Raw genomic sequence first — 10,866 nt, forward strand, 5'->3', positions numbered from 1 at the left:
AAAGGATTACTTTTACTTTTAATTAATTTTGAATCTCTATTTTATTTAAATTATTATGTCTCTTTTCTATTCCAAACTCCCAATAACGAAGATGATATCCATGTCAATAGAGTAGTTTCCCTACTTAATATGGGGGTTGATTAGGAGGAGACACTTGAGTTGGAATGCTCAAGTGGTTAGTTAAATTGGAAGTTATTGGCTAATTCTGTATTTACTAACGGTAGACCTTCCCAAGGGAGAGGACTAAGATTTGCGAATAAGAGTTAGCTCAATCACTTGACTTTCCTTTATTTAGTAAGGGTTAACTAAGTGAAAATAACATCTTTATACTACACTCGAGAAAATTCCAACAAGGATAGAACTTCTAATTAATCATTCCCCTAGTCAAGGCCTTTTTAATTAGAATATATATATTTCTCTTTTAAATTACAATTATTTATTTTCTGTCATTCAACTGTCAAAATTCTTGGAAAACTCCTGATTAATAACTTAGCACCCTTTTCTAGCAACTCATTGGGAGACGACCTGGGACTCATACTCCCAGTATTATATTTTTATTCTAAACTTTTGTGACAACCTTTCTAAATTGATGAGGCGGATTTTTGCTGGTTAAGAGCTATACTCGCAACGCTGTTCTATTATATTATAATCTCTTAATTGGCCTAATTTCTGCCACGCATCAATTTTTGGCGCCGTTGCCGGGGAGTTACAATTGTGTGCTGAATTATTAATTAGTGTACATATTTTTATTTTATTTGTGTATTTTATTTTATTTTATTACCATGAGCTGTATATTTCTTTCATTGAATGACGCGTTCACTGCCTGATCCAAGCTTAGCTGCATTTGATCCTGAAATTGAAAGAACTCTTTCACGTATTAGGCGAGCTCGGTGCAGGTTAGCCTCAAAGGGTGGTGAAGTGATTGTTATCGATTCACCAGTCTCATCTGAGGGCAAATCTGAACCGCCATCTGAGGAAGGAACAAGCTCCTTTACTACTGATTCAGTTGATTCACGTGCAGATAGAATGACAGCACCTAGGAGGATTACTCTTTAGGAAGCTGGAGCTCCAGATTTTACACTACAGCCGTATCAAGTGCATCATCCAACTTTGGCTGCAGATTTTGAGCTGAAGACTGCACTAATCAACTTGATGCCCAAGTTTCATGGCTTACCTGCTCAGGAGCCTATCAAGCACCTTAGGGATTTCCAGACAGCCTGTTCTACTGTTAGGCGTCATGGTGCAAATGAAACTTCTATTCTGTTAACCGCCTTCCCGTTTTCTTTTGAGAGAAAGGCGATGGATGGTACTACTCCCAACCTGAAGCAACTGTTACCAACTGGGATACACTCAGGAGAGAATTCCTGGAAAAATACTTTCCAGCTGAAGTTATAGATAGATTGAGGAATGAGATCTCCTGTATTGTTCAAGGAGAATCAGAGACTCTTTATGAGTACTGAGAGCTGATGAGCGGATAATTTATATGCTTTTTGGCATTATTTTTAGTATGTTTTTAGTATATTTTAGTTAGTTTTTATTATGTTTTTATTAGTTTTTATTCAAAAATCACATTTCTAGACTTTACTATGATTTTGTGTGTTTTTCTGTGATTTTAGGTATTTTCTGGCTGAAATTGAGGGACCTGAGCAAAAATCTGATTCAAAGGCTGAAAAAGGACTGCAGATGCTGTTGGATTCTGACCTCCCTGCACTCGAAGTGGATTTTCTGGAGTTACGAAAGCCTAATTTACGCGCTCTCAATTGTGTTGGAAAGTAGACATCCTGGCTTTCCAGAAATATATAATAGTCCATACTTTGCCCGAGATTTGATGGCCCAAACTGGTGTTCCAAGTCAGCATAAAAATTCTGGCGTCAAAACGCCAGAACTGGCATAAAAGGTGGAGTTAAACGCCCAAACTGGCACAAAAGCTGGCGTTTAACTCCAAGAAAAGTCTCTACATGTGAAAGCTTCAATGCTCAACCCAGGAACACACCAAGTGGGCCCCGGAAGTGGATTTCTACACTAACTATTCTAGCTTACTCATTTTCTGTAACCCTAGGTCACTAGTTTATTATAAAAACTACTTTTAGTGATTCATTTTGTACCTCATGACACTTTACACGTTTCATATTGTATCTTTGACAGCATGAGTCTCTAAACTCCATGGTTGGGGGTGAGGAGCTCTGCTGTGTCTCGATGAATTAATGTAATTACTACTGTTTTCCATTCAATCACGCTTGTTTCTATTCTAAGATATTCACTCGCACTTCAACCTGATGAATGTGATGATCCGTAACACTCATCATCATTCTCACCTATGAACGCGTGCCTGATAACCACTTCCGTTCTATCTGTAATAGCTTGAATGTGTATCTCTTAGCCTCCATTCCGAAAGATCGGAGTCTTCGTGGTATAAGCTAGAATCAATTGGCGGCCATTCCTGAGATCCGGAAAGTCTAAACCTTGTCTGTGGTATTCCAAGTAGGATCTGGGAAGGGATGACTATGACAAGCTTCAAACTCACGAGTGCTGGGCGTAGTGACAGACGCAAAAAGATCAATGGATCCTATTCCAACATGAGTGAGAATCGACAGATGATTAGCCGTGCGGTGACAGCGCATTTGGACCATTTTCACTGAGAGGACGGATGGTAGCCATTGACAATGGTGATCCACCAACATACAGCTTGCCATGGAAGGAACCTTGCGTGCGTGAAGAAGAATACAGTAGGAAAGCAGAGATTCAGAAGACAGAGCATCTCCAAAACCTCAACCTGTTCTCCATTACTGCATAACAAGTATTTATTTCATGTTCTTTTACTTTTTACAATTGAAACTAATAATCATTATTGATATCCTGACTAAGAATTACAAGATAACCATAGCTTGCTTCAAGCCGACAATCTCCGTGGGATCGACCCTTACTCACGTAAGGTATTACTTGGACAACCCAGTGCACTTGCTGGTTAGTTGTGCGGAATTGCAAAAGTGTGATTGTGATTTCGTGCACCAAGTTTTTGGCGCCGTTGCCGGGGATTGTTCGAGTTTGGACAACTGACGGTTTATCTTGTTGCTTAGATTAGGAATAATTTATTTTTGTTGGTTTAGAGTCACTAAATTTGAGTCTTTTATTTGAGTTTAGTTTCATATTTTAAGTTTGGTGTCAATTGCATGTTTTTATTTTCTTTCAATTTTTCAAATTTGCATGTTCTTAGTTCTTTCTTGATCTTTAAAAATTCTAAGTTTGGTGTCTTCTTTGTGTTTTCCTTTAAATTTTAAAAAATTTGTGTTTGATTTTCTAAAAATTTTTAAGTTTGGTGTCTCTTGTGCTTTTATTTACTTAACAATTTTTCAAAAATTTGTCCTTGGTGTTCATCTTGATCTTCAAAGTGTTCTTGGTGTTCATCTTGACATTCAAAGTTTTCTTGTTTGTTCTCTTTGTTTTGATCTAAAATTTCTAAGTTTAGTGTCATTTTGTTGTTTTTCTCTTTCCTAATTAAAATTCAAAAATTAAAAAAATATCTTTTTCTTATTTTACTCATAAATTTCGAAATTTTGCATTAAATTAGTCATAGATTTTCAAAATCATATATTTTTTTAGTCAAGTCAAAATTCTAATTTCAAAAATTGATCTTTTCAAATCTTTTTCAAAATAATTTTCAGTCATATCTTTTTGATTGCTAATTTCAAAATTTTTTTCAAAAAAATCACCTAACTACTTTTCTCTTTCATATTTCGAAATTAACTAAGCAGTCTCTTTCAAAATCTTTTTAATTAATTTAGTTTTTAATTTGCTTTTATTTCATTTTCTTCTAATTTTTGAAAGTTTTATTTTATCTTCCATTTATTTTGTTTTATTTTTTTTGGTTACTTTTAATTAAATAAAATAAAAAAATAAAAAATATAATTTAATTGAAATTCATATCAATTCCCTTTTCTCCATCATGGACATAAGTGGAAATGAACAGTCCAGAAGGACTCTGGGGTCATATGCTAACCCCATTACAGCTGCATATAGGAGTAGCATCTGTATACCTCCTATCAAAGCAAGCAGTTTTGAGCTAAATCCTCAGCTCGTTATCATGGTGCAGCAAAATTGCCAGTATTTCGGTCTTCCACAGGAAGAACCTACTGAGTTTCTGGCAAAGTTCTTACAAATTGCTGACACAGTACGTGATAAAGAAGTGGATCAGGATGTCTACAGATTAGTACTGTTTCTATTTGCTGTAAAAGATCAAGCTAAGAGGTGGTTAAATAACCAACCCACAGCAAGCATAAAAATATGGAGACAGTTATCAGACAAATTCCTGAGTCAATTTTACCCTCCAAAAGGGATGACACAGCTGAGGCTGGACATCCAAGGCTTTAAACAAGAGGATCATGAATCCCTTTATAATGCCTGGGAGAGGTACAAAGGGATGCTAAGGAAATGCCCCTCTGAAATATTTTCAGAGTGGGTACAGTTAGACATCTTCTACTATGGGCTTACAGAAAGAGCTCAAATGTCTTTAGACTACTCAGCTGGTGGATCTATTGATGAGCGGATATTTTATACGCTTTTTGGGGTTAATTTAATATAGATTTTAGTATATTTTAGTTAGTTTTTAGTTTATTCTCATTAGTTTCTAGGCAAAATTCATACTTCTGGACTTTACTATGAGTTTGTGTGTTTTTCTATAATTTCAGGTATTTTCTGGCTGAAATTGAGGGAGCTAAGCAAAAATCTGATTCAGGCTGAAAAAGGACTGCTGATGCTGTTGGATTCTGACCTCTATGCACTCAAAATGGAATTTCTAGAGCTACAGGAGTCCAAATGGCGCGCTTCCAATTGCATTGGAAAGTAGACATTCTGGGCTTTCCAAAAATATATAATAGTCTATACTTTGCTCAAGGATAGATGATGTAAACTGGCGTTCAACGCCAGTTCCATGCTGCTGTCTGGCGTCCAGCGCCAGAAACAAGTTACAAAGTGGAGTTCAACGCCAGAAACAGGTTACAACCTGGCGTTGAACGCCCAAAACAGCTCCAGGCACGTGAGAAGCTTTAGTCTCAGCGAACACACAGCTTGCCATGGGAGGACGTGCGTGCGTGAATCAGAAGACAGAGGAAAGCAGAGATTCAGAAGACAAAGCATCTCCAAAACTCCAACATATTCTCCATTACTGCATAACAAGTAACCTTTAATCCATGCTCTCTTGTTTATTCGTAATTCAACTGATAAATATAATTGACTTCCTGACTAAGAATTGCAAGATAACCATAGATTGCTTCAAACCAACAATCTCCGTGGGATTCGACCCTTACTCACGTAAGGTATTACTTGGACGACCCAGTGCACTTGCTGGTTAGTGGTACGAGTTGTGAAAAGTGTGATTCACAATTCGTGCACCAAGTTTTTGGCGCCGTTGCCGGGAATTGTTTGAGTTTGAACAACTGACGGTGAATCTTGTTGCTTAGATTAGGAAATTTTTGTCTTTTGGGTCAGAGTCTTTTATTTTCTTTTCAAAAAAAAATATCCTTCTTCAAAACAAGTGTTACATTTATTGCCCAATTGGCTAGAGTGTTGGTTTATGTTCTTGATGATTGGGCACCAGTTTTATAAAAAATCTTTTTCAAAAATAATTTTTCTATTAAATTCTGTGCCAAACTTTAAGTTTGGTGTTTTCTTGTTGATTTTTCTGTGTTTTTCAAAAATTTTAAGTTTGGTGTTCTTCCTTGATGTTCTTGTGTTCTTGTGAGTCTTCAAAGTGTTCTTGAGTTTTCCTTGTGTCTTGATCTTAAAATTTTTAAGTTTGGTGTTCCTTGGTGTTTTTCCTCCAAAATTTTCGAAAACTAGGAGCATTAGATCTAAAAATTTTAAATCTTGTGCTATTTCATTGTTTTTCTCTTTCTTCACTAAATTCAAAAATATCTTTTCTCTCTATTTCTAAAACAAATTTTCGAAAATTATTTTCTAAATATTCAGATTTTTTTTAAAATTTAAAATCTTTTCTAAATCATATCTTTTTCAAAACTTCCTAACCACTTTCTCTCTCCTCATTTTTTTTCGAAAATATTCACCTATTTTTTTTACTCTATTTTAATTTATTTATTTCTAAATAAGTAAATAAATAAATAAATAAAAATTTTTTATTTGACATCATTTCCCTTTCTCCATTATGGATCTAAGTGGAAATGAACAGTCCAGGAGGACTCTGGGGTCATATGCTAACCCCTCTACTGCTTCATATGGGAGTAGTATCTGCATACCCTCCATTGGAGTCAGTAGCTTTGAGTTGAATCCTCAGCTCATTATCATGGTGCAGCAAAGCTGCCAGTATTTCGGTCTTCCACAGGAAGAACCTACAGAATTTCTGGCACAATTTTTACAAATTGCTAACACAGTACATGATAAGGAAATAGATCAGGATGTCTACAGACTATTACTGTTTCTGTTTGCTGTAAAAGATCAAGCTAAGAGGTGGTTAAATAACCAACCTAAGCCCAGCATAAGGACATGGAAACAACTGACAGAAAAATTCCTGAATCAATACTTTCTCCCAAAACAGATGACACAGCTAAGGCTGGACATCCAAGGCTTCAAACAAGGAGATAATGAATCTCTTTATGATGCCTGGGAGAGATACAGAGAGATGCTACGAAAATGCCCCTCTGAAATATTTTCAGAGTGGGTTCAGTTAGACATCTTCTATTATGGGCTTACAGAAAGAGCTCAGATCTCTTTAGATTGCTCAGCTGGTGGATCTATCCACATGAGAAAGACAATTGAAGAAGCTCAAGAGCTCATTGATACAGTTGCTAGAAATTAGCATCTGTACTTAAGTAGTGACCCTTCCATGAAAGAAGAGGTTAAAATAGTAACTGCTGAACTCAGTCCTGCAGAGCAAGCTGCTGAATTCAATCAGCAATTGGATTTTCTAACAAAGCAGTTAGCTGAATTCAAGGATAAACTACAAGAGACAAGGATGGCTAATATAAACATGGAAGTACAATTAAAGCAAACAAGGCAGCAGCTGTCAAAACAAATAACAGAAGAATGCCAAGCAGTTCAACTAAGAAGTGGGAAAGCACTAAAAACCCCACTTCAAAGCAGCAGAAAACCAAGAAATGAGCAAACCACCCAAAACCCATCTGAGGACAGTAAGAGCCCAGGGAAAAATAATTCTGGCGCCAAAACACCAGAAGTTGGGTGGAAGGCTGGCGCTGAACGCACAGACCATGCTCAGGACTGGCGTTCAACGCCAGAAACAAGCAAGGATCTGGGGTTGAACGCCCAGAATGGGCAGGATCTGGCGCTGAATGCCCAAAATGGGCACAGTTCTGGTGTTCAGACGCCAGGAACAGACAAGGAGTTGGCGTCTAACGTCACTCCAGCTTCTAACTCTGGCACTCCATTGCCAGTGAGGGATCAGACACACACAAGTGCTGATGACAACCTCTCTAAAAAGGCTTCTTCAACCACTTCTGTAGGCAATAAACCTACAACAACTAAGGTTGAGGAATATAAAGCCAAGATACCTTATCCTCAAAAACTCCGGAAAGAGGAGCAGGATAAGCAATTTGCTCGCTTTGCAGATTATCTCAAGACTCTTGAAATAAAGATTCCATTTGCAGAGGCACTTGAGCAAATACCTTCTTATGCCAAGTTCATGAAAGAGATCTTGAGTCATAAGAAGGATTGGAGAGAAACTGAAAGAGTTCTCCTCACTGAAGAATGCAGTGCAGTCATTCTAAAAAGCTTTCCTGAAAAGCTTAAAGACCCTGGGAGTTTTCTGATACCATGCACATTAGAAGGTAATTGCACCAAGACAGCTTTATGTAATCTTGGGGCAAGCATCAACTTAATACCTGCATCCACTATCAGAAAGCTTGGTTTAACTGAAGAAGTTAAACCAACCCGGATATGTCTCCAACTTGCTGATGGCTCCATTAAATACCCATCAGGCGTGATTGAAGACATGATTGTCAGAGTTGGGCCATTCGCATTTCCCACTGACTTTGTAGTGCTGGAAATGGAGGAGCACAAGAGTGCTACTCTCATTCTAAGAAGACCCTTCCTAGCAACTGGATGAACCCTCATTGATGTCCAACAAGGGGAAATAACCCTGAGAGTCAATGATGATGAGTTTAAGTTGAATGCTGTCAAAGCCATGTAGCATCCAGACACATCAAAAGACTGCATGAAAGTTGATCTTATTGACTCTTTGGTAGAAGAGATCAACATGGCTGAGAGTCTCGAATCAGAGTTGGAAGACATCTTTAAAGATGTTCAACCTGATTTGGAGGATTCAGAGGAGATTAAAGAGCCTCTGAAATTTCCTCTGGAAGAGGAAAAACCTTCTAAACCCGAGCTCAAACCATTACTACCATCCCTGAAATACGTATTTCTGGGAGAAGGTGACACTTTTCCAGTGATCATAAGCTCTGCTTTAAACCCACAGGAAGAGGAAGCACTTATTCAAGTGCTAAGGACACACAAGACAGCTCTTGGGTGGTCCATAGGTGACCTTAAGGGCATAAGCCCAGCTAGATGCATGCACAAAATCTTATTGGAGGATAATGCTAAACTAGTGGTTCAACCACAGAGGCGGCTAAATCCGGCCATGAAGGAAGTGGTGCAGAAAGAGGTCACCAAATTACTAGAGGCTGGGATTATTTATCCTATTTCTGATAGCCCCTGGGTGAGCCCTGTCCAAGTCGTCCCAAAAAAGGGAGGCATGACAGTGATTCATAATGAAAAAAATAAACTGGTTCCTACAAGGACAGTTACAGGGTGGCGCATGTGTATTGACTACAGAAGACTCAATACAGCCACCAGAAAGGATCACTTTCCTTTACCATTCATAGACCAGATGCTAGAAAGACTGGCAGGTCATGATTATTACTGCTTTTTGGATGGCTACTCAGGCTATAACCAGATTACAGTGGATCCCCAGGATCAAGAGAAAACAGCATTCACATGTCCATCTGGAGTGTTTGCTTATAGAAGGATGCCATTTGGGCTGTGTAATGCGCCTGCAACCTTCCAGAGATGCATGCTCTCTATTTTCTCTGATATGGTGAAAAAATTTCTGGAAGTCTTCATGGATGACTTCTCAGTATATGGAGACTCATTCAGCTCCTGTCTTGATCACCTGAAACTTGTTCTGAAAAGATGCCAAGAGACCAACCTAGTTTTAAACTGGGAAAAATGTCACTTCATGGTGACTGAAAGGATTGTCCTTGGGCATAAAATTTCAAACAAGGGAATAGAGGTGGACCAAGCAAAAATAGAGGTGATTGAAAAATTACCACCACCTGCCAATGTTAAGGCAATCAGAAGCTTTCAGGGGCATGCAGGATTCTATAGGAGGTTTATAAAAGATTTTTCAAAAATCGCAAAACCTTAGAGCAATCTGCTGGCTGCTGACATGCCATTTGTGTTTGACACAGAGTGTCTGCAGGCGTTTGAAACGCTGAAAGCCAAGCTGGTCACAGCACCAGTTATTTCTGCACTAGACTGGACATTACCATTTGAGCTAATGTGTGATGCCAGTGATCACGCCATTGGTGCAGTATTGGGACAGAGGCATGACAAGCTTCTGCACGTCATTTATTATGCTAGTCGCGTTCTAAATGATGCCCAAAAAAATTACACAACCACAGAAAAAGAATTACTTGCAGTGGTTTATGCCATTGACAAGTTCAGATCATACTTAGTAGGATCAAAAGTGATTGTGTATACTGACCATGCTGCTCTTAAATATCTACTCACGAAGTAGGATTCAAAACCCAGGCTCATAAGGTGGGTGTTGCTTCTGCAAGAGTTTGATATAGAAATAAGAGACAGAAAAGGGACAGAGAACCAAGTGGCTGATCATCTGTCCCGGATAGAGCCAGTAGAAGGGACGTCCCTTCCCTCTCTTGAGATCTCTGAGACTTTTTCGGATGAGCATTTATTTGCCATTCAGGAAACACCATGGTTTGCCGATATTGCAAACTATAAAGCTGCAAGGTTCATACCCAAAGAGTACAACAGGCAACAAAAGAAAAAACTAATCACTAATGCAAAGTACTACTTGTGGGATATGAGGAATTAACTTCATGGGACCTTTCCCACCATCATTCTCAAACACTTATATTCTGGTGGCAGTTGACTATGTATCAAAATGGGTTGAGGCTATTGCCACACCCACCAATGATACTAAAACAGTGCTGAAGTTCCTCCAGAAACATATCTTTAGCAGGTTTGGTGTCCCTAGAGTACTAATCAGTGATGGGGGCACTCACTTCTGCAACAAACAGCTCTACTCTGCCATGGTCCGGTATGTGATTCGCCACAAGGTAGCAACTCCATATCATCCACAGACTAATGGACAAGTTGAAGTCTCCAACAGAGAGCTAAAAAGAATCCTAGAACGGACTGTAAGTACCCGTAGAAAGGATTGGGTAAGAAGCTTGGATGATGCTCTGTGGGCTTACAGAACAGCATTCAAGACCCCTATAGGGACCTCTCCATACCAAATTGTGTATGGTAAGGCATGTCACCTGCCCGTGGAACTGGAACATAAAGCCTACTGGGCAACCAGATTCCTAAACTTTGATGCTAAATTAGCAGGAGAAAAAAGATTGCTCCAGCTAAATGAGCTAGAGAAATTCAGATTCACAGCTTTCGAAAATGCCAAGCTTTATAAAGAGAAATAAAAAAAGTGGCATGATAGAAAGCTGTCATCTAGAATCTTTGAAACAGGACAGAAGGTTCTGCTGTTTAACTCTAGACTCAAGCTATTCCCCGGGAAACTGAAATCCCGGTGGAGGGGACCATATGTGATTACAAGTGTATCACCATATGGTTATGTGGAGCTTCAAGATATTGATTCCGATAAGA

This window comes from Arachis ipaensis, chromosome B02 (assembly GCF_000816755.2).
Source record: "Arachis ipaensis cultivar K30076 chromosome B02, Araip1.1, whole genome shotgun sequence".
Taxonomy (NCBI): domain Eukaryota; kingdom Viridiplantae; phylum Streptophyta; class Magnoliopsida; order Fabales; family Fabaceae; genus Arachis; species Arachis ipaensis.